The sequence below is a fragment of the Maniola jurtina genome, chromosome 2, assembly GCF_905333055.1.
Source record: "Maniola jurtina chromosome 2, ilManJurt1.1, whole genome shotgun sequence".
NCBI lineage: Eukaryota > Metazoa > Arthropoda > Insecta > Lepidoptera > Nymphalidae > Maniola > Maniola jurtina.
The window spans coordinates 11338587-11364743 of record NC_060030.1 but is presented as its reverse complement, the minus strand read 5'-3'; the positions used below and the strand labels follow the sequence as shown (position 1 = coordinate 11364743).

The following is a 26157-nucleotide window of genomic DNA, read 5'->3' as shown; positions in this document are numbered from 1 at the left end:
AAACAGGGTTTTATTCCTTATTTAAAAAAAAATCTTTATTTAAAGATCATCCCTTGGGTGATTCGTGATGTAATATTACGTACCAATTAATTTTTTTAACCTTTGAAAAATGTACCTACTAACTGTAACCGAATTTGAATAATTCAAATTCAGTTACAGTAAAATACAAATATACCTATCTATAGTAGGTAAATCCACAAATAGAAGGTAAATTAAAGATGCCTAATTTAAATTTAATTTCAAGATTTTAATAAAACAAATATAATCGCCACCATCAGGCCTATGAATCTAAACGGTCAGACCGTAAGGATCAAATTACATACTGTTTTTATTGGAAGCTATATTCAAGATAATTACGTCCATTGCATCAAATTACAGTCGTCACACCTTCAGGCTCTACCATAAATATTACATTTAATATCCACATTAAAGTTGAGGAATCTTTGGTTTATCCCAGGCTTAGATCCTTAATTTTAATAATAATAATATTGTATAATACGTGTTTTGTACTTATTGCGCAACGTCATCGCATATTTGAATTTACTTTCGGATAAATAGGTAGTTTTAGGAATTCCAAATATTCAAAACCGCTCTTTCTGATATAGAAATAATATTTTAGACTATAAAATAATACGATTTAGAATGTACTAAGTAATTATTTAGTATAATCACACTATACCTATTTTTTGGAGGAGGGCATGGTGGCTGAAACGTTCAAAACTTTTTCATCCCTCATAGTTCATAGAGATCAAGGTCTGTAAACCCGAACAGAGGCAAATAAACAATTACATACCATTATACCAGCTCATTCAAAGTTTTGCTACACAGTCACAGGTACATAGTATGTGCTTCACATAATACAAGGTAAGAGTATAACTTAAACAAATAACAATTGTTAATACAGGAACATAATTATAAAAGTTGCAGTAAGTAGCTCCTAAGAGCTTTTCTTGGAATGTCGTCGAGAGTTTCATTTCGTTTTCTTAGAATAAAATCTTATGTTTTGACTCATTCAGATCACACAACGTTTGTTTTATTTATTCGTGTACAAAGTTAGATTTATTTGCGCCGTATTTCAAAAGTTAAACTCGTAAAATAAAGAATCTAAAACTGAAAGTGGACTGTGCTTTTGACAGTAATAACTACCTATATCATAAAAAGAAGTTATGTCTTTGATAATAACTATATCATTAATTAAAAAAGTTACGTCAAAGTTTCTGAACAAACATAGAAAAGTTTAGATGAGATGATCTCATCGAAAAACGAATCTAGATTCAGCTCAGGCTTCTGATATTGTATTCTGGTATTATACCGTCGTTATTATTTCAACACTTATTTTACAAGTACCTACCTAGTTAGATAAGTACCTATAAGTAGGCATTGCTTTATAGAGATGTACAGATTTCAAGTTTTTTCTTTAATATGCTTATATTTACCATTCCAATCTTTTATTATAGTCAAGCACTTGCTTATTCCAAGAAAAAATATTAATTAGTATTCCAAGCTCAATTTTGTGTGGCCATAAAACTCGGAATCACCGTAAAGTGTAAATACAAGTTAAGATAAGTATATTGTAAAACATTCCAAGTGAATGTCTGTATAGATTCTCTGGAGATGTCCCTTAAATAAATCTACCCACGCGTCCTTAACGCCTCTCTGTACAGATAATAACCAGTCTTGACAAATCTGTAAGAATACGGCCAGTAAAGAGATTAACTTCACAGATACAGAGCAGTAAGTGGCAATAAATTCGAAACCGGGTTGTAATAGAAGTAGAAAATTATTGTACGATCGGAATTATAGTAGTCACGATTTGCGGAATATGTCGAGAAATTGTTACTAGGTTATTGCTATACAAAATATGATTATCAAACGTTATTTATTATCAAAAAAAAAAATCTTAATCATCATTTTTGTCAGTAGTTATCCAATCTGCCTTATATCTATATATTAAGTAGCTTACATATTTTTCTCTTCGGTAACAGATTGGTATTAAGTGACAGGAAAATTGATTTGCAAAAGATAAGAATAGTTTTATTAGTATCTTAGAATAAATTACAAATAAAGTAAACATCGTTTTATCTTTGCAAAATAATCACCATTAAAAAGCACTATCTGAACCGCATGCAGTTGCGCATAGAATTGTCGTGTTGAAAGCATTAATGCTTAATGGAAGGAGATTTAATCACGAGATACAAGGCAATTACTGTGTATCAACTGAAATCTCAAACCAGAGGTGCAACTGTAAAATCACGAAGTTGCTGCTATGGAAAAATTTCAAAGCGTTTTGACTCGCGAATCTTGAGCGATGGAGAATTTAAAGAGTTTGAAAAGAAAATTAACGACGGCGCAGACTGTAAACTACCGGCACAGTCATCGCAACTTTGTTACGTACACAGTTACCTCGTTAACGCTATGGAAAAATTAGAGAAAACTCGAATTAATCTGCGCTTTTTTTCGTGTTAAAGGAAATTCTCGGCGCTAATGAGCTAGACTTGCTTGGTTGACGCTTGCTTTGTGGCAGGCATAGCTTTGTGTTAACTTCGTTAATGCTTAAATATGATTTTAGTGAGACGTAGTTTTGAGTGCATTGTACAATATTTTCAAGCTCTCTAGCCTGTGCTAACTTCGACATCGTGGCGTAAACTAATTGAATTTTTTCCTGACTGTTTCCGTTTTACGAAAATCTACAAAAATTAAAAAAAAATCTTTACTTTCGTTGGAATGTTCCTAAGAAAAATACCAAGCTAGTGAAGTTGTGCTATATTAAGTTATAAACCCCTAGTGAAGTAATGAGTAGTATTTTTCTATATAAAATTAAGTTGGTTTTAAATAATTTTGAACTAAATATACTTTGATGAATAATAACTTTGCAATTTAAAATACACAAAAAGTTCTTTGAGTATTCTATGATAAACTTTGTCCGTGGTTCTTTGAAATACTTAGGTTTTAATAATATTATTAAATTAATCAGACCGCGAGCATACCTAAAATTACGATGATGAAGTTAAAATGTAAAGTATAAAGACATACTCGTAAAGAGTTAAAATATTCATGATAGACGCTGATATAGGTATCAGTCGCAGCGTATTTATGCAAAAGAAGCAATTCCCATTAATCTGGGTTAGAAACGTTAAATATTTACAGTCCGTTTTTCGAATTTTCCATCCAATATTGATCCTAAAGTGCTTATGCTGTATGCTCAAAGGCTTTCAATGACACGTCTAAAGAAGTGTAACATCTCACTAGGGACTTTTTGTTTTGGAACTTTTGTCCTGTTGCTTCCTATAGGTATATCACAATGACAAGAGAGTCAGAGATAGTCTGACAAGAAAAAAAACGACCACTAGCCGTCTGGTGCTAGGGTCAAATGACGTCACTGGGCCAACATGGATCTTGCACTGGTGTGCCAGTGTTCCCTTTATAGTTATAATGTATACAAGGAAGTAGGCTGGAGTTTTTGAAACTCCCACGGGAGCGAAGCCGTGGTTGATCGCTAGTTTTTTTTAAATATGAATCGCGTCATAGAATAATAATAATTTTTGTCCATTGTCGGCCAAGAAAACTCATAAAACCCACTGTTTTTTACACAAAGTAATAATATTATGAAGCAGCTTTTCGTTGAGTGGCATATCAGTAGTATCTTACAACTAAAATTTATATAGAGTATAGATACTGATCGATCCGCAACGATACACTCTTTCTGATAAATTCCCTCATTTTTCTTTCGCTCACGAGCCGTCGCCGTATAAACGCTTCTAGTTTCTTTTTTGTGCTCCCAAGCGCCCGAATTACAACATTAATCAACAGAAATGAACCCTTTAGCGGAATGTCAAAAAGCTTATTCGGATGTATGAGGTAACGAGCTTCGTTTAACCGAGCGTAGGGCGTGACCGATACAAGAGACCGCGAACTCTAGTTTCAGAGACAAAGATAAATACCCCTTAAACGAATATAATATATAGTCGCCACGTTGCTGACTCTAGCGCACTAAATCTGTTAATTAATTTTTTATAAATAAAGTGTAAAATAAAAGGTGCCCGCAACTTCATCCGCGTGGATTTCGATTTTTTTGGGGATTTGTAGGGGTTTAAAAGTAATCATGTCAGTTTTCGGGTGCAAGCTATCTCTGAACCCGTCAAAATCGGTTAAATGCATGGGGCCTTTAAAAGGTAATGTAACACATTCCGCATTTGTAAATATTAAGTATTTTGGAGTACCTAAGTAATTAATATATTTTTATATCAAGTTGACTGTTTTTGTTAACAAGTGTAAATTAAAAATTTATAACACCCCCGACAAGTGAAGATTACGGTAACTAGAAAAGAGATGATAATTTTCAAACGGCTGAACCGATTTTTTTGGATTATAGCTAAGAACACCCTCGATCAAGCCACCTTTCAAACAAAAAAAAACTAAATCAAAATCGGTACATTAGTTTAAGAGCTACGATGCTACAGACAGATACAGAGATACACACGTCAAACTTATAATACCCCCTCTTTTTGGGTCGGAGGTTAACAAATCAACGCTTGATAGAGCTTGATGCTAAGTGATGATGCAGTCTACGATGAAAGGAAAGCAAGGGACAATTTTCATAATCGCTCTATAAACTACTGAACAAATACAAGAATAGCGTATACAGCTGTCGCATATCGCTATATCTAGTCTCCGTGGTATATTTTGAAAACAGGCTTTTCTTAGAACAAGGACTATAATCTTTGCATCAGTGCGTGTTCCGCAGTACGCGTGCAACCCAACCGCTTTCTCTTAGATAAGACATAGCTTCGACCGTCATTAATTTAACTGGAGATTGTTAAATTGGCTGTAGGATTTTCGATCACTCTTTTCTCCCACTGTTTTTTTTTATCTTTCGTTTGTTAAGTAGCTACAATTATTCATACTTATAACTTTTCTGTGTTAACTTTTTAAGGCTCTTGTTCTCAGAAATGCGTTGATTATTATCAAGTTGAAATAAAAAGCAAATATTAAGGTATAATTGGACATTTACAGAGAGGAGCTCAATTCTTTTTCCAAAGGTTAGTGTTGGAAGAATTACAGGTAAAAATGCTCCTGGTTGATATCTACAAGAGAGTGGATAGGATTAATTTACCCGTAGGTAAAAGAGGCGGCTTTAGATAGAGAAACTTTTTGCAGGATGACTTCAAAACTTCGTTTCAAAGGGAGCATGCAATGATGATGATGATGATTAAGATATACTAATAAGTTCATTTAAAGCTTAAAAATACAAGTTCAAAGTTTAACGCTATAAAAAGATCATGAGATAATCAAAACCTATATACCAGAGACGTACGATTTACAGAACTTAGGTAAAAATAAATAAATAATAATTCATAAATCTGTTGTAGAAATGGAAACCTCTGGGGCCAGCAAGGTTGTCAAATATGAAAACCGGTAAAAATTCTGTATAATAATGTTTATAGGTTGAATTGTGCGGAAAAGTAGAATAGACGGGCTTTTTCCTGGTGCCTCGTCGATTGTGATTGATTCAAATTCCGTAGGGTGAGCAGTGTTCAGGTGAATAAGAGACTCTGGGTTGGTTTAGTCTGATTTGAATTCATGAAATCGTTCAAGCAAACGTTTCAACTTGATTAAAGAGCTACAGAACACTTGTATCTGTACGAGGTTGGGTCTTCTATAATTATGCTTTTTGACTTTAGAGGAGGCAAAGTTTTGGGGAGCACCACCATCTGGAGAGCGTTCTATTGGTCCTCTATTCATCGTTAGTTAACGAATCTTCTTCAAGTGCCTATCTATTGGAAAAAACTTCATCAAATTCTTATACAAGCCCAAGCATAACCTGCGAGAACACTTTCTCACGATTTGCTAGCGTTGCAAAAACAGTGCGATTAGTGCTTTTTTCAGACCTATAAATAAACACCTATGACGGAATATTTTGGTAATTAGGTGTCCTCCTATTAATAACCTAATGCCTTGTGCACTTGTGTAGCCTGCGCATATTATGAAGATAAAATACCTACTTTTACTTTAAACTCACGCATAGAAGACTTAGAGGATTTCATACACACGTAACCTGGCATGGTAGTGTACTTTCATAGTGCATATTAATACGTAAGTACGGTCAACGTTGCAAGTAACTCTATCAAGTGACTGTACTTCGGTTTATTATTTTGGGAGTATATTAACCTTTTTTTAACTTTCTTATATTAGGTAGGTACTTAATTATCTAATTGATAACTAGCTAAGGGAATTTAATCTCTTAATGTTAAAAGGTCTTCGAAAAAGTTTAGTAGAAAAATGTTTTTAGCTGGGATCTCAGGCTGGGACCTGTTGGATAAATAGAATAGGTCTGCGCCTTTTATCGAAGCCACCGATTGTGAGTGATTCAAATTCCTAGGGTGGGTCGCATTGATGTAAATAAGAGAACCATGTGAGTTATTTTATAAAACGCTATGCTCGTTGTCGACTTCGCCGTCGAAGTACATAATAAAAAAAGCATATAAGAAGGACATATTGCACCATGCAGAAGCACTCATTTATATTGGTGTAGTTGAGATATTTCGTTATAATATATAACAATAATACAATATTATGGTTACAGGAATAGAAATAATTAATTTGTCTTTTCACCGGCTGCATCAATTTTTAGCACAAACAGTTTTAGAATTTCCATAAGAAACAAAAATAGAGCAAATTGTTCTATGCGATAAGTCGCTAATTGCTTAATTTAATAATACCGAGCAAACGCTGGAATAACTGATAATTGTCATGTAGTTTATCGCTGCGTCAGCGTTGAAAGCGAAGCTGCACGTCAGAATAGCATGTTTGAATTCGGTCCGATTCAAATTCGCCGAACCGTCCAAGCAAATATTTCTACTTGATTAGAGGACGACAGTTGGCCGAAACACCTGTGTCAGGGCCCCAGAGGAAAGTTTTCTACGCGTTTTGTTTTTCGACCGGACTTGACAAACTTTTATCGCTCCGTACGAATGCGGGCGCCATTTGGCTTTTACACGACGCAAACGCAATTCTATAGTTTTCAAGTTTGATACTAGAATTTTATTTTCCAGTTCCGCTTAGTTTTCATTTTTCAATACTGGGCGCTATTACGTCAAAAAATCCGAGCTTCGTGTTCTGGTTCGTGATAAATGTTTGTATTGGCAATACAATATCTTTATGGTGTGAACGTGTTATATATTTTTTATTAGAGTTCGATTTTACTCTCACCGACTTAGAGGACTTGGAGTCCTTACCATTTCATTTTATAGATACAAAAGTGTGTCTGTCTGTCTGTTTACCTTTTCTCGCGCATTTTGACATAGTTTCCAACTCAGATTCGAAAGTAGGCTACTTTTTATACCGGAAATTCAAAAGTTCTCTTTCTATTTAAAACACCTAAATCCACGCGGTCGTAGTCGCAGGCATAATCTAGTGTTTGATGTAATTAAAAAAAAAGTAAATATCGCTACAGTTGGGTACACAGGGCAATTTGTTTTGTAAAAAAAACTTACACGACAAAGATAAATAAAACTTTAGTTACTTAAACGTGCTCATTTACATTTGGTCACAGGTCAATACAATGATTTGTACCTATAGATACTTGTAGACCTTTAAGAGGGCTCTCTCCGTCACTCGTTTCCACTCGTTTCATACAATCGTAGTTCCAATTTCATTTGAATACTAAGCAACCTAAGTCCATGAAATTTTGCAGACATATTCTAGAAACTAATATCTATGTCTGTGGTTTTCCAGATTTCTGTTAAAATATTCGGTTTCAAAGTTACGCGGTCTTAAAATTTTCATACAAATCTTGGAGCCCCTGTAATTATAAAACTGCATATTTTTAGAAAAATCTAAAACACCACAGACACAGATATTAGTTTCTAGAATATGTCTGCAAAATTTCATGGACTTTGGTTGCTTAATATTCAAATGAAATTGGAACTACGATTGTATGAAACGAGTGGAAACGAGTGACGGAGAGAGCCCTGTTAAGAGTGTTCCGCGGCGCTACTCTTCATAAGAGGTAAAAGAAAATGGTTGCTTGCACAATCTGCTTCATAGGCAAAGTTCAGATGTTTATAATCTAACAAAAGTTAATTTACCATTACATTTTTTATGATTTTCAGTTTTCGTAACAACAAAACCCTTTTTATAGACATAAACAACGATTCTGAGAGTTTATTTTCATGATGAACAGAAACATTGCAGCGTCGGCATACCCAGTAACCTTTGATATAACTTAGAAGAAGTAAAAGGGATCATGAATTACGTAGATCCATAAAGTAATACTGCTTGTTTATGAAGGTCTGCTTTATGGGTCTTAAACGTGAGAATCCTTTATCGAGTCATTATAAGAGCTGTAACGCTGCCCAAATAGATAATAAATATGATGGGGTACATCCATTATTAATCATCGCCGAATATTTTGATAAGATAGCCTGGGAAATCTGGTTAGCTACCTATTCCGCATTTTTATGAAAGGTTGCAAGGATTTTGGTAAAAGCTTTGTATAAAGCTAAAGTTTTGGTTAGTTTTGATATAAGGCCGGCAACGCGTTGGTGGTTCCTCTGGTACTGCAAATGTTCATAAGAGGTGGTAATCACTTAACATTAGGTGACCTGCTCGTTTGCAAGTCTGATGGTAAATAGCAAATAGCAATATTATGTATCATAGTTGAGCATGGGTTTAGTAATAGGAGCTTAGAGTAATGGAGTGCACTTGTACACAAAATAATTTTATTTCTAATTAGGTATCCGACTGTACCAATAAGGTATAATTTTTCAACTACGACAATTTTGTGGTTGCGATACGATTGCTGTCGGTAAATAATTGTTGAGGCAGTGAAAATGAAGAAACCAGTACATACATAAATTATTTGTGTATCGGATATCGGATGACTGCTGTTTACACAATGCGATGTAAACGCATAAGAGATTCCAAACTAAATATTAATAGAATGTTACCAGTTACCACCTACGATGCGATTAGAAACAACTATATTGCACACATTTTAAACAGAGTTCTCGTTGTTACATTTTACGAAATGAAATTATCTTCTACGTTTACATTCGTTCTCATAACGTAGCGTCTTAAGAGGGCTCTCTCCGTCACTCGTTTCATACAATCGTAGTTCCAATTTCATTTGAATATTAAGCAACCGAAGTCCATGAAATTTTGCAGACATATTCTAGAAACTAATATGTATGTCTGTGGTTTTCCAGATTTCTGTTAAAATATTCGGTTTCAAAGTTACGCGGTCTTAAAAATTTTCATACAAATCTTTGAGCCCCTGTAATTTTAAAACTACATATTTTTAGAAAAATCTAAAACACCACAGACACAGATATTAGTTTCTAGAATATGTCTGCAAAATTTCATGGATTTTGGTTGCTAAATATTCAAATGAAATTGGAACTACGATTTTATGAAACGAGTGGAAACGAGTGACGGAGAGAGCCCTGTTAAAAGCATGTTTTATGTTACCCGTCAAGTTTTGTTAGCATACTGTCTTTATTGTTACAGATACACATTCGTCCAAGTTGGCCTAACTGCAGAGGCACATGACTCCGTATAGCAAAAGTTTATAACATCAAGCCACTGCCTTACTTAGGTAAGTTTTATTGCTCTTTTTTGTATAAAGATAATTTATTTTTGGATCCGAATAATATTAGAGACATACTTTTAGAACGCAACAAGACTCAGAAAATCACTCAAAGAGTTCTGGATTTTTAAGAAATCTAGTCACTGGCTGCTGAAATTGCGAGCTTAACTTATAATTGTGTAACATGACCTAACTTGGTGTCCTTTTTTGTGATTTCTGGGCATGGTAAATACTACGATTTGACTCTCTGACTTTCGTCGGATCACAACTTAGGTAATAGGTATATTGCGTGAAAGTATATTTCTACTATTTGTTAAGAATTTGTGAAAGAAAATCTCGTTTAAGGAATATCGAAACGTAATTTAAAATTATTATTTCTTTTAGTTTTTTGTCTTGCGTAAGCTATTTTAACTAATGTATGTATGACATATTTTGCTAACGAGCCCAATGTTATTTTTTGGAACATTTTTTAAACTATTAACTCTATTGTTGAGAGGTTAAAAAATATCCCAGAAAAAACAAAAACAGTCGCCACAAAATATTAAAAAATAGTGCGAGGTAACATTTCCAAGCATTACACAGCCTAGCAGGAATAAATCTTTTTAATACCGGCCTTAAACCGACATCAATCTTTGAAACGTGCATTGGACCCTAGCAATTTTTAGGGTTCCGTACCCAACGGGAGCCTAATACTTGCCTCTGCCGTTCATCTCTCTGTCCATTCATCTGTCTGTCTGTTAGCGAGGTGTATCTCGTGAACCGTAATATACCGAGAGTTGAAACTTTCACGGAATGTTTATTTATTTGTATTGCCGCTATAACCACAAATACTTAGTAAAAATAAAAAATGACCGCCATGAAAATTTTAAAATAAATAATAAGTGTTATCTTTTGTAAGATGGTACGGAACACTTCGTGTGCGAGTCCAGCTCGTACTTGACCGATTTTTTTCAATATACCAACACCTGGGAACCATTTGTGCGGTGTTCCTTCTAAGCTACGAATATTGTAAATGTTCCGCCATTTGTAGCGAGATTGAAAAACTGTTTTGTACAACTGCAACAGTTTGGTTCCGCTGTTCGCGTTTAAATCCAGTTTTACTGGTCTTTTCAGAGAGCCCTCTGAAAGCCATACGATGTTACAATATTGTCACGCTGAAAGATGTTGGAGTTTTCCGTTTTTTAGCTCCAAACGCGTCGATGTTTGGATTTATTCTTTTGTTCTATCATATAAATCTATTTTGATCGCGCAATGCTTTTATTGCACGCCTGAAAATTCTACGTAATATTCTCAAAGGTGTGTGAACTCTGCCAATCTGCACTTGGCCAACAACGGCTATGGCCTTAGACCCTTCTTTTTATTTCATTTCGAGATAGGCTTGTGTTGAAGACAATCAAGCTAAATAAAAATCAGTAATGAGGTCTAAGTTGGAGCGTGTCTGGAAGATGTCAATTTTCCCTTGCTTTGAAGGTATTTAGGTTATAATATGTGGCAGGAAACACGGACGTTCAATGGGCATTCCACACCTTAGCGGTTCGTATCAGAACCGTTAAGCAAAAACGTTTCGTATGAGTAGATTAGATGTGCTAACATTCAAAACTTCTCATCCGCATAGTGGTAAAGATTTTCTTGGGATTATTATTCCAAGAAAACTCCTACTCAAACCTGCATGCTCTAAGAGCTTAATCAGTTTGCATTTCCATCAATTTAGAAAAGGCATCATCATCCAACCAGGAATAGAACCTGTCACCTTTAAGGTCACTTAAGTACACCAGAGAGGTCGAAATATCTATAAGTCACAACCTATTTCCAACGACGACCTATCAATTAGAATCCAGTTACAAATACTCTCAAAGGGTTACCTAAATCAATTTCGAGCAAGTTTACTGCGTCGATGACACCCTGTCAAATGTGTCCACAAGCAAAATATGACCAATCATTTTTCAATGACACTCCCCTTTGGGCATTCTGAATGCTGAATGAGCGATGCATATTTTCCAATATGTCAATCCCACGTCTGACTGCGTTTAAATGACCAGGCGGGTACGCCTTGGCTCTATAGAAATATCCAATCATAATAATTATATTAAGTAAACAAATTTCAACGATCTCTACAGTAAATCATTGAGCTGATCTATTTTATGCAAGTAGATCGTCGTAGGGCATATGCTATGGCTGTATGATCGGGACATTATTATTATATATATTATTATTATTTTAGCCTACCTCTAAATTATTAATATTTTTTAATTTTATTAATTTTTAATGTATTTTTTCCTTTTTATTTTTTATCGGGACATAGCTGATCGGGACATACTACAGTCAACCTTTTTAGAGTTCAAAAGCTTATTCGGACATTTCTGTTCAACTTGTGTATAGGTACAAATAATACTAGGATAGTGGGATAGGGACTACGGCCATAAATTAAACTTTTATTGTTCGATTGTTTAGACCACGTCAAGGACCACAATATTTATTGGATAGGTACGTAATACGTATATCCATTATAAACTAAAATTCTATACAAAAAGGATGATTTGACAGTTATACGCTCTATGCCCCCTCTATTATCCTTTCTAAATTATTTATTGTTCTGTAATAAATGTTCTGTATGGATACCATTTAGTAAGTAACGACTGCACTAAATTACGAGTGCTTTGTTCCATTCAACTGCAAGATAGGACCAGAGGTCATTCAGTTATTCTCTTGAACTCGACGTTGTAGCAGCAATAAAATATCTTAAATGCTTTTAAGTAGCTATTTCAAAAAAAGAAATTGATAATAATAGTCGAATACTTTTAGACGCAGGTAGTACTAAAGTAGCTGTGAAGCTCATGATAGCCTAGTGGTTAGAACGTCCGCCTCCTAATCGGAGGTCGGAGGTTCGATCCCGGGCACGCACCACTAACTTTGCAGTTCTCCATATTCTCGAAGGTGTGTGAAGTCTGCCAATCCGCATTGGGCCAGCGTGGCAGACTATGGCCTAAACCCTTCTCATTCTGGGAGGAGACCCATACTCAGGAGTGAGGCGGAAATAGGTTGATCACACTTTCAGATTGAAAGAGAGGAAAAACGCCTTTGCTCAGATGACACTTACAGCTGGTAAATGTTTCTTGGTGACTTCTTTCAGTAAAAGCTGCTTTCCGAATCGGTGGTAGAATCCAGGACACAATCCCATAAGAGACACGAGTTGTTCTACCTTAAATAAGTTAATTTTGAATTTTAACAATCCATATCCATTATCCATACTAATATTATTAAAAGTGTATATTGATCCTTTTTACGGCTCAACCGCTCAACCAAGCTACGAACGACTAGTTTGGATACTTCAACTCCTTTGGTACCTCGATACTTTTTAATAGACTATCACTATTTATAATTTTTTTTTATTGTCTAGGTATATCACTAAATTATTAGACTAAATCCACGCGGACGAAGTTATGGGCATCCAATAGTAACTGACTTTTCTCTACCTCTGCGCTTCTCTCTTTCTCTCTGTGTCGTTTCCCTCATTGTGAAGGGTCGTGACCTTTCCATTTTTAGTATACTTACATAAAGCTAATCTTGGGATAATGATGCGGTGGGTCTCAATATCCCCTTCCACTTAGAACTCGAACTTGGACTATTTACAGTTGTCAGATATTTAGTGATTGTAGGTCACCCACAAATGCTTACTGACTTTGGTTAACGTTGCTTAACGACCGCATTCGATTGGTATACCTACATTATCACGACCCGGCCCAATGCCCCATAGAATACCAGTCTAAAATTTTACACAAAACAGACCATACAGCTATATAAAGTTTAAATTACAAAGTTTTATCTATGCAAAACTGCATAAAGTATACTTAGCTTGCATTAGTATTTTAATATTCTAAAGTAGCCATTTATTATTCTAAACCATTTGTTGCGGAGCAAAACAACAACTAGCTAACTAAATAAAATATGCAAGAGAGTAATGCCTACTTGAAATTTTGTTTCGCGCATTAGTAAAATTAGATTATGTAGAATTTACAGTTAGAAATTCCACCGAGCGGCTGTGTAAACTCTATGCGATCAGTTTCATTATCATACAAATTCCAGTCGAGCTCTATTACTTAGTAATTTTCGTTATTATGACTTATTTACACGGTGCGAGCTGCTGACCTAATATTAGAGTACTACTGAACTCGCATGCCCACTCTCTTCTCTACTACTTGCTCTACGTCCTGCCTATGTCTTATGTCATATAAGCAAGAATTCACTGAGCGAGTGACTAAGTCGAAATTTCGGAGCGTGTGGACTGGTTTGTGAGCTGTCGATCCCATATTAAAATATTTTATAGATCCGAATCTCAGCACTGTACTCCTACGAATGAGGTGTGAGTAAGTACTTACAGTTTTTGAAAACGAAATCCGATGTCGATTTCCGTACTCCTACAGTTAGCTCTCCTAGCGACAATTTTGTAAAATATAACCAACACACGTACTAATTAATAATAATAATTAATAATAATAATTAACACGTACTAAATAAATTAAAACGATGAGTTGTTGGTAAGGTTTTGCTCTTGAGTAATACCTAATATTGAAACTCTTGGAATCTATCAAAGCTTACCAGATGTGCGAACTCTGTTAGTGTAGTACTTAACTGACCAGACTAACTCGTACGTTGTAACTAAGCCATTATTTAGCCATTTCCCTGATTAAGGGTTTGCTACCTATGTGGCGGCGACAGCGTGGCAAATAGGTCGAACGTGGCCCGATGAATATGTATATGCGCCTAGTTTAATATTTGGGCATGGTATTTAGTAATCTAATATTGCTCTCGGAATATAGACTACACAAAACGTGCTCCTTATTTAAATGTGCTTTACACGAACGGATAAAATTGATGGTACACCTTTTTATCATATCTAAATATTTTAATTTCACTAGGAAATCGTAATGCAACCAAAAATACCTATAAAGCGCAATTAATCGAAATAATTTTAAATTAATCCTCTTCAATAATAATCCCTTACTTATTCATGTATCAATTACATTATAGCTTTAATATTTTATCCCCTGATATAAATGAGTGGACCACAAAATTAAATCTCTGTTTTAATATACAGAATTCTGTCAACTCCCAATGTAATTTTGTTATGTGGCATTGACTATTAAATGCATCGATGAGTGTCCGAATCAAACAGAATGTTGAATGATAAAATTTTATTGGTCATTCTTGCATCGTTTAACGTAATTGATGTGTTAGCAGTTTATAACGGAGTATTTTTTCATCAAACGAGCTGGATTCTATAAATTTTGCCGTTAAACATTTTAGATGTTCACTTTTTATGATCGTTTGCTAATTTGGTTGAAAATAGAATTTAGAACCTTGTAAGTTAAGTAATCGTTAGTTGTAAGGCAGTTATTTTTTGAGGCAAACTCGAAGCTGTCAAAACGTTGGTTATTTTATCTACACCATTATAAAAATAACAAGATAAAGTTGAAAACTAAAACTCGACTATCGTAGTCGAGTTTTAGTTTTAATAATCGCTGAAATCTTATAGTAAAATTGTTTTTCAGTTGCTTGGTAGATTTTAATGTTGTAGTAAGTAGGTACATTTATATTCATGAACTCAGAATTTTCTCTTCTTTTATTGGACGTCCCGAAATTAGCCGTCCTATATACGAAAAAAAATTACCTAACGGATGTTACATCAAATATAAATAAGTGTGGGTCTCCAAAAAATTTTTTTTTGTTTTTGTATCGGTGGGATGTTAAATGAAAGAGGAGAAAATTGTGAGTTCATGAATATAAATTACGACAATGACGACATTAAAATAGCAAGAAACAGTTAAAAATTATTTTGCTATAATCCGCCAACAATTATTAAAGTAAAATAGTCGAGTTTTAGTTTTCAACTTTATCTTGTTATTTTTATAATGGTGTAGATAAAATAACCAACGTTTTGACAGCTTCGAGTTTGCCTCAAAAAATAACTGCCTTACAACTAACGATTACTTAACTTACAAGGTTCTAAATTCTATTTTCAACCAAATTAGCAAACGATCATAAAAAGTGAACATCTAAAATGTTTAACGGCAAAATTTATAGAATCCAGCTCGTTTGATGAAAAAATACTCCGTTATAAACTGCTAACACATCAATTACGTTAAACGATGCAAGAATGACCAATAAAATTTTATCATTCAACATTCTGTTTGATTCGGACACTCATCGATGCATTTAATAGTCAATGCCACATAACAAAATTACATTGGGAGTTGACAGAATTCTGTATATTAAAACAGAGATTTAATTTTGTGGTCCACTCATTTATATCAGGGGATAAAATATTAAAGCTATAATGTAATTGATACATGAATAAGTAAGGGATTATTATTGAAGAGGATTAATTTAAAATTATTTCGATTAATTGCGCTTTATAGGTATTTTTGGTTGCATTACGATTTCCTAGTGAAATTAAAATATTTAGATATGATAAAAAGGTGTACCATCAATTTTATCCGTTCGTGTAAAGCACATTTAAATAAGGAGCACGTTTTGTGTAGTCTATATTCCGAGAGCAATATTAGATTACTAAATACCATGCCCAAATATTAAACTAGGCGCATATACATATTCATCGGGCCACGTTCGACCTATTTGCCACGCTGTCGCCGCCACATAGGTAGCAAACCCTTAATCAGGGAAATGGCTAAATAATGGCTTAGTTACAACGTACGAGTTAGTCTGGTCAGTTAAGTACTACACTAACAGAGTTCGCACATCTGGTAAGCTTTGATAGATTCCAAGAGTTTCAATATTAGGTATTACTCAAGAGCAAAACCTTACCAACAACTCATCGTTTTAATTTATTTAGTACGTGTTAATTATTATTATTAATTATTATTATTAATTAGTACGTGTGTTGGTTATATTTTACAAAATTGTCGCTAGGAGAGCTAACTGTAGGAGTACGGAAATCGACATCGGATTTCGTTTTCAAAAACTGTAAGTACTTACTCACACCTCATTCGTAGGAGTACAGTGCTGAGATTCGGATCTATAAAATATTTTAATATGGGATCGACAGCTCACAAACCAGTCCACACGCTCCGAAATTTCGACTTAGTCACTCGCTCAGTGAATTCTTGCTTATATGACATAAGACATAGGCAGGACGTAGAGCAAGTAGTAGAGAAGAGAGTGGGCATGCGAGTTCAGTAGTACTCTAATATTAGGTCAGCAGCTCGCACCGTGTAAATAAGTCATAATAACGAAAATTACTAAGTAATAGAGCTCGACTGGAATTTGTATGATAATGAAACTGATCGCATAGAGTTTACACAGCCGCTCGGTGGAATTTCTAACTGTAAATTCTACATAATCTAATTTTACTAATGCGCGAAACAAAATTTCAAGTAGGCATTACTCTCTTGCATATTTTATTTAGTTAGCTAGTTGTTGTTTTGCTCCGCAACAAATGGTTTAGAATAATAAATGGCTACTTTAGAATATTAAAATACTAATGCAAGCTAAGTATACTTTATGCAGTTTTGCATAGATAAAACTTTGTAATTTAAACTTTATATAGCTGTATGGTCTGTTTTGTGTAAAATTTTAGACTGGTATTCTATGGGGCATTGGGCCGGGTCGTGATAATGTAGGTATACCAATCGAATGCGGTCGTTAAGCAACGTTAACCAAAGTCAGTAAGCATTTGTGGGTGACCTACAATCACTAAATATCTGACAACTGTAAATAGTCCAAGTTCGAGTTCTAAGTGGAAGGGGATATTGAGACCCACCGCATCATTATCCCAAGATTAGCTTTATGTAAGTATACTAAAAATGGAAAGGTCACGACCCTTCACAATGAGGGAAACGACACAGAGAGAAAGAGAGAAGCGCAGAGGTAGAGAAAAGTCAGTTACTATTGGATGCCCATAACTTCGTCCGCGTGGATTTAGTCTAATAATTTAGTGATATACCTAGACAATAAAAAAAAATTATAAATAGTGATAGTCTATTAAAAAGTATCGAGGTACCAAAGGAGTTGAAGTATCCAAACTAGTCGTTCGTAGCTTGGTTGAGCGGTTGAGCCGTAAAAAGGATCAATATACACTTTTAATAATATTAGTATGGATAATGGATATGGATTGTTAAAATTCAAAATTAACTTATTTAAGGTAGAACAACTCGTGTCTCTTATGGGATTGTGTCCTGGATTCTACCACCGATTCGGAAAGCAGCTTTTACTGAAAGAAGTCACCAAGAAACATTTACCAGCTGTAAGTGTCATCTGAGCAAAGGCGTTTTTCCTCTCTTTCAATCTGAAAGTGTGATCAACCTATTTCCGCCTCACTCCTGAGTATGGGTCTCCTCCCAGAATGAGAAGGGTTTAGGCCATAGTCTGCCACGCTGGCCCAATGCGGATTGGCAGACTTCACACACCTTCGAGAATATGGAGAACTGCAAAGTTAGTGGTGCGTGCCCGGGATCGAACCTCCGACCTCCGATTAGGAGGCGGACGTTCTAACCACTAGGCTATCATGAGCTTCACAGCTACTTTAGTACTACCTGCGTCTAAAAGTATTCGACTATTATTATCAATTTCTTTTTTTGAAATAGCTACTTAAAAGCATTTAAGATATTTTATTGCTGCTACAACGTCGAGTTCAAGAGAATAACTGAATGACCTCTGGTCCTATCTTGCAGTTGAATGGAACAAAGCACTCGTAATTTAGTGCAGTCGTTACTTACTAAATGGTATCCATACAGAACATTTATTACAGAACAATAAATAATTTAGAAAGGATAATAGAGGGGGCATAGAGCGTATAACTGTCAAATCATCCTTTTTGTATAGAATTTTAGTTTATAATGGATATACGTATTACGTACCTATCCAATAAATATTGTGGTCCTTGACGTGGTCTAAACAATCGAACAATAAAAGTTTAATTTATGGCCGTAGTCCCTATCCCACTATCCTAGTATTATTTGTACCTATACACAAGTTGAACAGAAATGTCCGAATAAGCTTTTGAACTCTAAAAAGGTTGACTGTAGTATGTCCCGATCAGCTATGTCCCGATAAAAAATAAAAAGGAAAAAATACATTAAAAATTAATAAAATTAAAAAATATTAATAATTTAGAGGTAGGCTAAAATAATAATAATATATATAATAATAATGTCCCGATCATACAGCCATAGCATATGCCCTACGACGATCTACTTGCATAAAATAGATCAGCTCAATGATTTACTGTAGAGATCGTTGAAATTTGTTTACTTAATATAATTATTATGATTGGATATTTCTATAGAGCCAAGGCGTACCCGCCTGGTCATTTAAACGCAGTCAGACGTGGGATTGACATATTGGAAAATATGCATCGCTCATTCAGCATTCAGAATGCCCAAAGGGGAGTGTCATTGAAAAATGATTGGTCATATTTTGCTTGTGGACACATTTGACAGGGTGTCATCGACGCAGTAAACTTGCTCGAAATTGATTTAGGTAACCCTTTGAGAGTATTTGTAACTGGATTCTAATTGATAGGTCGTCGTTGGAAATAGGTTGTGACTTATAGATATTTCGACCTCTCTGGTGTACTTAAGTGACCTTAAAGGTGACAGGTTCTATTCCTGGTTGGATGATGATGCCTTTTCTAAATTGATGGAAATGCAAACTGATTAAGCTCTTAGAGCATGCAGGTTTGAGTAGGAGTTTTCTTGGAATAATAATCCCAAGAAAATCTTTACCACTATGCGGATGAGAAGTTTTGAATGTTAGCACATCTAATCTACTCATACGAAACGTTTTTGCTTAACGGTTCTGATACGAACCGCTAAGGTGTGGAATGCCCATTGAACGTCCGTGTTTCCTGCCACATATTATAACCTAAATACCTTCAAAGCAAGGGAAAATTGACATCTTCCAGACACGCTCCAACTTAGACCTCATTACTGATTTTTATTTAGCTTGATTGTCTTCAACACAAGCCTATCTCGAAATGAAATAAAAAGAAGGGTCTAAGGCCATAGCCGTTGTTGGCCAAGTGCAGATTGGCAGAGTTCACACACCTTTGAGAATATTACGTAGAATTTTCAGGCGTGCAATAAAAGCATTGCGCGATCAAAATAGATTTATATGATAGAACAAAAGAATAAATCCAAACATCGACGCGTTTGGAGCTAAAAAACGGAAAACTCCAACATCTTTCAGCGTGACAATATTGTAACATCGTATGGCTTTCAGAGGGCTCTCTGAAAAGACCAGTAAAACTGGATTTAAACGCGAACAGCGGAACCAAACTGTTGCAGTTGTACAAAACAGTTTTTCAATCTCGCTACAAATGGCGGAACATTTACAATATTCGTAGCTTAGAAGGAACACCGCACAAATGGTTCCCAGGTGTTGGTATATTGAAAAAAATCGGTCAAGTACGAGCTGGACTCGCACACGAAGTGTTCCGTACCATCTTACAAAAGATAACACTTATTATTTATTTTAAAATTTTCATGGCGGTCATTTTTTATTTTTACTAAGTATTTGTGGTTATAGCGGCAATACAAATAAATAAACATTCCGTGAAAGTTTCAACTCTCGGTATATTACGGTTCACGAGATACACCTCGCTAACAGACAGACAGATGAATGGACAGAGAGATGAACGGCAGAGGCAAGTATTAGGCTCCCGTTGGGTACGGAACCCTAAAAATTGCTAGGGTCCAATGCACGTTTCAAAGATTGATGTCGGTTTAAGGCCGGTATTAAAAAGATTTATTCCTGCTAGGCTGTGTAATGCTTGGAAATGTTACCTCGCACTATTTTTTAATATTTTGTGGCGACTGTTTTTGTTTTTTCTGGGATATTTTTTAACCTCTCAACAATAGAGTTAATAGTTTAAAAAATGTTCCAAAAAATAACATTGGGCTCGTTAGCAAAATATGTCATACATACATTAGTTAAAATAGCTTACGCAAGACAAAAAACTAAAAGAAATAATAATTTTAAATTACGTTTCGATATTCCTTAAACGAGATTTTCTTTCACAAATTCTTAACAAATAGTAGAAATATACTTTCACGCAATATACCTATTACCTAAGTTGTGATCCGACGAAAGTCAGAGAGTCAAATCGTAGTATTTACCATGCCCAGAAATCACAAAAAAGGACACCAAGTTAGGTCATGTTACACAATTATAAGTTAAGCTCGCAATTTCAGCAGCCAGTGACTAGATTTCTTAAAAATCCAGAACTCTTTGAGTGATTTTCTGAGTCTTGTTGCGTTCTAAAAGTATGTCTCTAATATTATTCGGATCCAAAAATAAATTATCTTTATACAAAAAAGAGCAATAAAACTTACCTAAGTAAGGCAGTGGCTTGATGTTATAAACTTTTGCTATACGGAGTCATGTGCCTCTGCAGTTAGGCCAACTTGGACGAATGTGTATCTGTAACAATAAAGACAGTATGCTAACAAAACTTGACGGGTAACATAAAACATGCTTTTAACAGGGCTCTCTCCGTCACTCGTTTCCACTCGTTTCATAAAATCGTAGTTCCAATTTCATTTGAATATTTAGCAACCAAAATCCATGAAATTTTGCAGACATATTCTAGAAACTAATATCTGTGTCTGTGGTGTTTTAGATTTTTCTAAAAATATGTAGTTTTAAAATTACAGGGGCTCAAAGATTTGTATGAAAATTTTTAAGACCGCGTAACTTTGAAACCGAATATTTTAACAGAAATCTGGAAAACCACAGACATACATATTAGTTTCTAGAATATGTCTGCAAAATTTCATGGACTTCGGTTGCTTAATATTCAAATGAAATTGGAACTACGATTGTATGAAACGAGTGACGGAGAGAGCCCTCTTAAGACGCTACGTTATGAGAACGAATGTAAACGTAGAAGATAATTTCATTTCGTAAAATGTAACAACGAGAACTCTGTTTAAAATGTGTGCAATATAGTTGTTTCTAATCGCATCGTAGGTGGTAACTGGTAACATTCTATTAATATTTAGTTTGGAATCTCTTAGTCTAAGAACATAAACCTATCTGCTAGTAGAAGGAACAAAGCATTCGAAAACTTTGCGTGTAAAAGTTGAAACTAAAACCCGACTACGATCGTCTTAATAAACGCTGAAATATTATAGTAAAATAGTTTTCCTGTCGCTTGGTATATTTTAATGTCGACAGGAAAACTATTTTACTATAATATTTCAGCGTTTATTAAGACGATCGTAGTCGGGTTTTAGTTTCAACTTTTACACGCAAAGTTTTCGAATGCTTTGTTCCTTCTACTAGCAGATAGGTTTATGTTCTTAGACAATTCAGTCCACTTGGTTCGTTGTTCGGGCTGACATTGATAGGGCATACGGGCTCTAAATTGGAGCTCCGACTGGCCAGACATTATGTTCCAACATCGACATGCTTTTGTCAGACCGATTCAAAGGTATTTATCCGAAAGTGGGTCAGGGATTCTGTACGGCATTTTAGGTAAATGTACTTCAGCTCATGTACCAGTACTGCTTTGTGTCTCGTCTTAGACCTGTTACATCACTTTAATAGGACCATGGTCGTTGGATATATCGGAATATCTTCATCATTGTCTTTGTCATACAATATCGTTGACGGACATTCATAATGCTCACCTGACACCTATAACTCATTACAATGCCCAGTAAAGTATTAGGTACATGACTATAATCTTATTTAACTTATTATATTAAAAGGTTTACATATTGTAAACTTTTATAATAGGATCATTATAATTAATATTAAGAGGGCTCTCTCCGTCACTCGTTTCATACACTCGTAGTTCCAATTTCATTTGAATATTAAGCAACCATAGTCCATGAAATTTTGCAGACATATTCTAGAAACTAATATCTATGTCTGTGGTTTTCCACATTTCTGTTAAAATATTCGGTTTCAAAGTTACGCGGTCTTAAAAATTTTCATACAAATCTTTGAGCCCCTGTAATTTTAAAACTTCATATTTTTAGAAAAATCTAAAACACCACAGACACAGATATTAGTTTCAAGAATATGTCTGCAAAATTTCAATTTCATGGACTTTGGTTGCTTAATATTCAAATGAAATTGGAACTACGATTGTATGAAACGAGTGACGGAGAGAGCCCTGTTAAGCCACTGCGCTATACACTTGTATCTACTCGTGTATTGTACAGTTATTCGTATTTCTACAGCTTTTATTATAACGTTTTATTAGAAAATGGGAAAAATGGCGACAATAGGGAAAATCCGACTCGAAGAGCGTTTATACAAAAAAACCGCCTCAATACAAACGGGCCGTCAAAACAAATGGCGAGTGAAAAATTCAGTAGGAATAAACAAAGGCCTGTTTGCTAGGTTGTCGAGGGAGGTGAGCCTCATTTCGGCAGGCGGATAAGAGCTGGCGTAATCTGTGCTTGGGCTCGTGTAAATGCAAATTGTCCCATAAAGCCATCGTACCAGAGATGGGCATCGTTGCTACTTTTACATCCCTTTCCTTTGATGAAATAATTGTTTTCCTTCATAGCGATTTCACATGCGATTTTTCACGAAAAGTGATTTTTCTACTTTTGCATTTACAACGGTTTGCTACATTAATTTAAATAGAAATTATGGTCAATATCAAAAGTGCTGATATTTAACAGGTTGTTTTTTTTATTATAAAAAGTGAATAATTGCACTAATTATGAGTTTGTTTTTCGTGAAACGTAGCAAACAAAACGATTGCTATACCTTGATAAGTACCTACTTTAATTAAATGTTTTTTACTTTTTAGCACGCAGTGTTCTCGCTCACGCGTCCTTTAGCATCTTGGGTCTCTCATCTAGAGTCCATGACCGTGTAACCGTATCAAACAAAGTGGGATAACATGTAATAGTTTTAAACTCAGTGAGATAATATTCAATTTTTCACAGGCTATTTTTATTAAGGTAGGGAGATTTACATTTGAAAAAGTTTTTCACATGATTTTTCACATGCCACCTGTGAAATGGTCCACCTCTACATTGTCCCTCCTTTGCTGAGCTTCTCTCCTCCCCTCGTCTATCCCTTAATGAAGAGCTTCTCGGACCTCGAAGGCCGACGTTCGTCATCTCAACGCTTTACTACGAAATTAGAGTCGCCTGTTAATTGCTTCACCTATGTACCTATCGAAGTTATATAGGAAGGTTTTAGGTATATAGATTCGTAGGTAATCTAAGTTTGTAATAGCACGGTGGGTTAATGATATGTGATATTAATCGGTTGTATCTTTGGGTGATATAACATGTTATAATATCTCCATATTAATGTCTCTTTACATGCCTAATGTCTAGTCTGGGTATACCAATGGCAATCTACGTTTGTGGTTAGTTCTAATCTAACATGGTTTTAATCTAGCAGCAAAGGTGTGATGCTGTGTAGAATCTTCTGGAATATGGGTGTAATAAACTGAAATACGTTCGGATTAGATAAAGGTTAGCTTACATTTATCTAGGCGGTTGCATCGCAATGCACCGTAATGATATTGCAGTTAGCAGTGTTAACTTAAGAGGAGCTTATTCGTACCGCGCTCCATGTAAAAGTAGTTTGGTTCTCATATGAACATTAAACAATCAAAATTAATGATTTTTTACAGATTACCTACTATTAAAAATGTCTACATTTCATTGAGTTTGATTGATCAGCATTCAAATGACTACGTTTGTGTGAAGTGCACCGGGGAGCGTGCTATGAAAACTTCTCTTTATATAGAATAAAATAATAAACAAAGAGTTCAATATTAATTAATCAAAAAGTTTTGGCGTCCTCGGAAACTTTTTTAAAGAATTAAATTAATTATAAACTCGCTACGTCAACCTATTGTTCACGTCTCAATAGCTTGTACCTTATTGCGCCCTTTTGAAAGTCGCGACTTCATTAGCGATCCGCGTCCAATCGAAGAGATTCGAAGGAATAGAACGGGTAATTGAATAATTTTCTTCCTGAATAATATAGTAAAATGATCATTTTTTATCTATTTAGCATAGCACCGTGCATAACGCGTCATTTATGCATTTTTGTGGGTGATTTTTTTTCCATAAATAGCGAGTAAATGAGCAGGCGGGTCACCTGATGTTAAGTGTGTGCCGCCCAAGTACTTACATTTGCAGCACCAGAGGCTGCATTGCTAGATTTTCAGTTTGTTGAAATGAAATAACACCATGTTGAAATCTAGTGTCCTTTCAGTCTAGTGATCTAGTCAGCTAAGGAAAAATAGATCAATTTTGTGCGCTGCCACAATGCAAGTCTATTACTAATAATAATTCCTCAATCACAGAAATGGCGATTCCGGCATGAATGTTATAATTACAACTTTCGTGCAAATTTGAAATATCCACTTTTATAACCAAAACATTTGAAAAAAAAAAATTATAACTGGAACTTGTGGCCAAATGACCTCTTTTTCTTGGCTTACAACATACGCAATATTTTTATCCTGCCCTTCATTAATATAGCGTTTAAAAGTCTTTGGGTTCAATGTTTTATGAACAAAGTAGGTACTTCCCCTTTAGCGGTTGTAGGTGAAACAATACGTACGCCGCGTGGGACCCCGCGTTGAATTACAAATACGGAGACTTGACGTGAATTCGAATGAAGAGGATAACCATTTGGGAATTAATAAAAATAGGATATACACCCTTAAAATAAAATGAAAACGTATCAGAGTTCACAAAATTGTGTCAGTGTTACGGTTAGTAATGGCATATTTCCTGAACGTGATAAAACTCTAAAGATATGTAAAAATATTAGATGCGATTTTTTTGTAAACATAAATTATTATTTTTTTAATTTGGTCAGTTTGTTAAAACATTTTAATGAAAACTACCTTACAGTAACGTAATTATGTGTATAAATTATATAAGAATAGAAGAAAATAAAAGAAAAGTCCAAACCAAATATTTTATTTTCTTGAAATATAGAATTTTCAGGATCTTGTCTAGCTGAGACTATGATGTTAGTAATAATTTAGTTACAATTAGTTAGATAAAAATGTCCTACGAAAAATTGATAATTGGTGACACCCACTGATACTAAACAAGGTGAACTTCATGGCGATCGTGTGCGGGATATTATTATAGTTCCTTGGTTGTATTGTAACGTAGTTACAAGTTACAGGCAGGACAAGTCGTTCGAAAGTTCCTGTACCTTACCACCGAATGTACGTTATCCGAGTCTTATGTTAATATTTTAGCAGAAGTCGTTTCACCCTCAAAAAATATGTGTACTCTACAGTACACGCTACGTGCGTAAAAGTTTCTTCATTTTAATGAATGTACGTAAATTTTATGACGGTATAGTACATAAAATTTACGTACGTTCTACAATACGCACGAAAAAATAAAGGCTTGGCTATCTGGTGGATTGTTTGTTGATTCTTCTACTTCATTGAACATAATGGTAGGCAAATTTTTATATGCGTAGATATGTACCTATATAATCCACACTAATATTGTAGCGCGAAAGTGTGTATGTCTGTCTGTTTGCTAGCTTTCAAGTTTCATGGTCCACCTGTTAAATTGATTTTGACGAAATTTGGTAGG

The 26157-nt window shown here is 34.9% G+C and overlaps 1 protein-coding gene across 1 annotated transcript in view; it reads left to right on the top strand.

Annotated features, from left to right (window-relative positions):
- The window catches only part of LOC123871235 (protein artichoke-like), a 129331-nt gene that overhangs the window by 81590 nt on the left and 21584 nt on the right, over nucleotides 1–26157 (top strand). Inside the window, exon 2 of the mRNA XM_045914923.1 lies at nucleotides 9508–9595. The gene's annotated coding sequence lies outside the window, so the exon portion shown is untranslated. The remainder of the gene's footprint in view (nucleotides 1–9507; nucleotides 9596–26157) is intronic.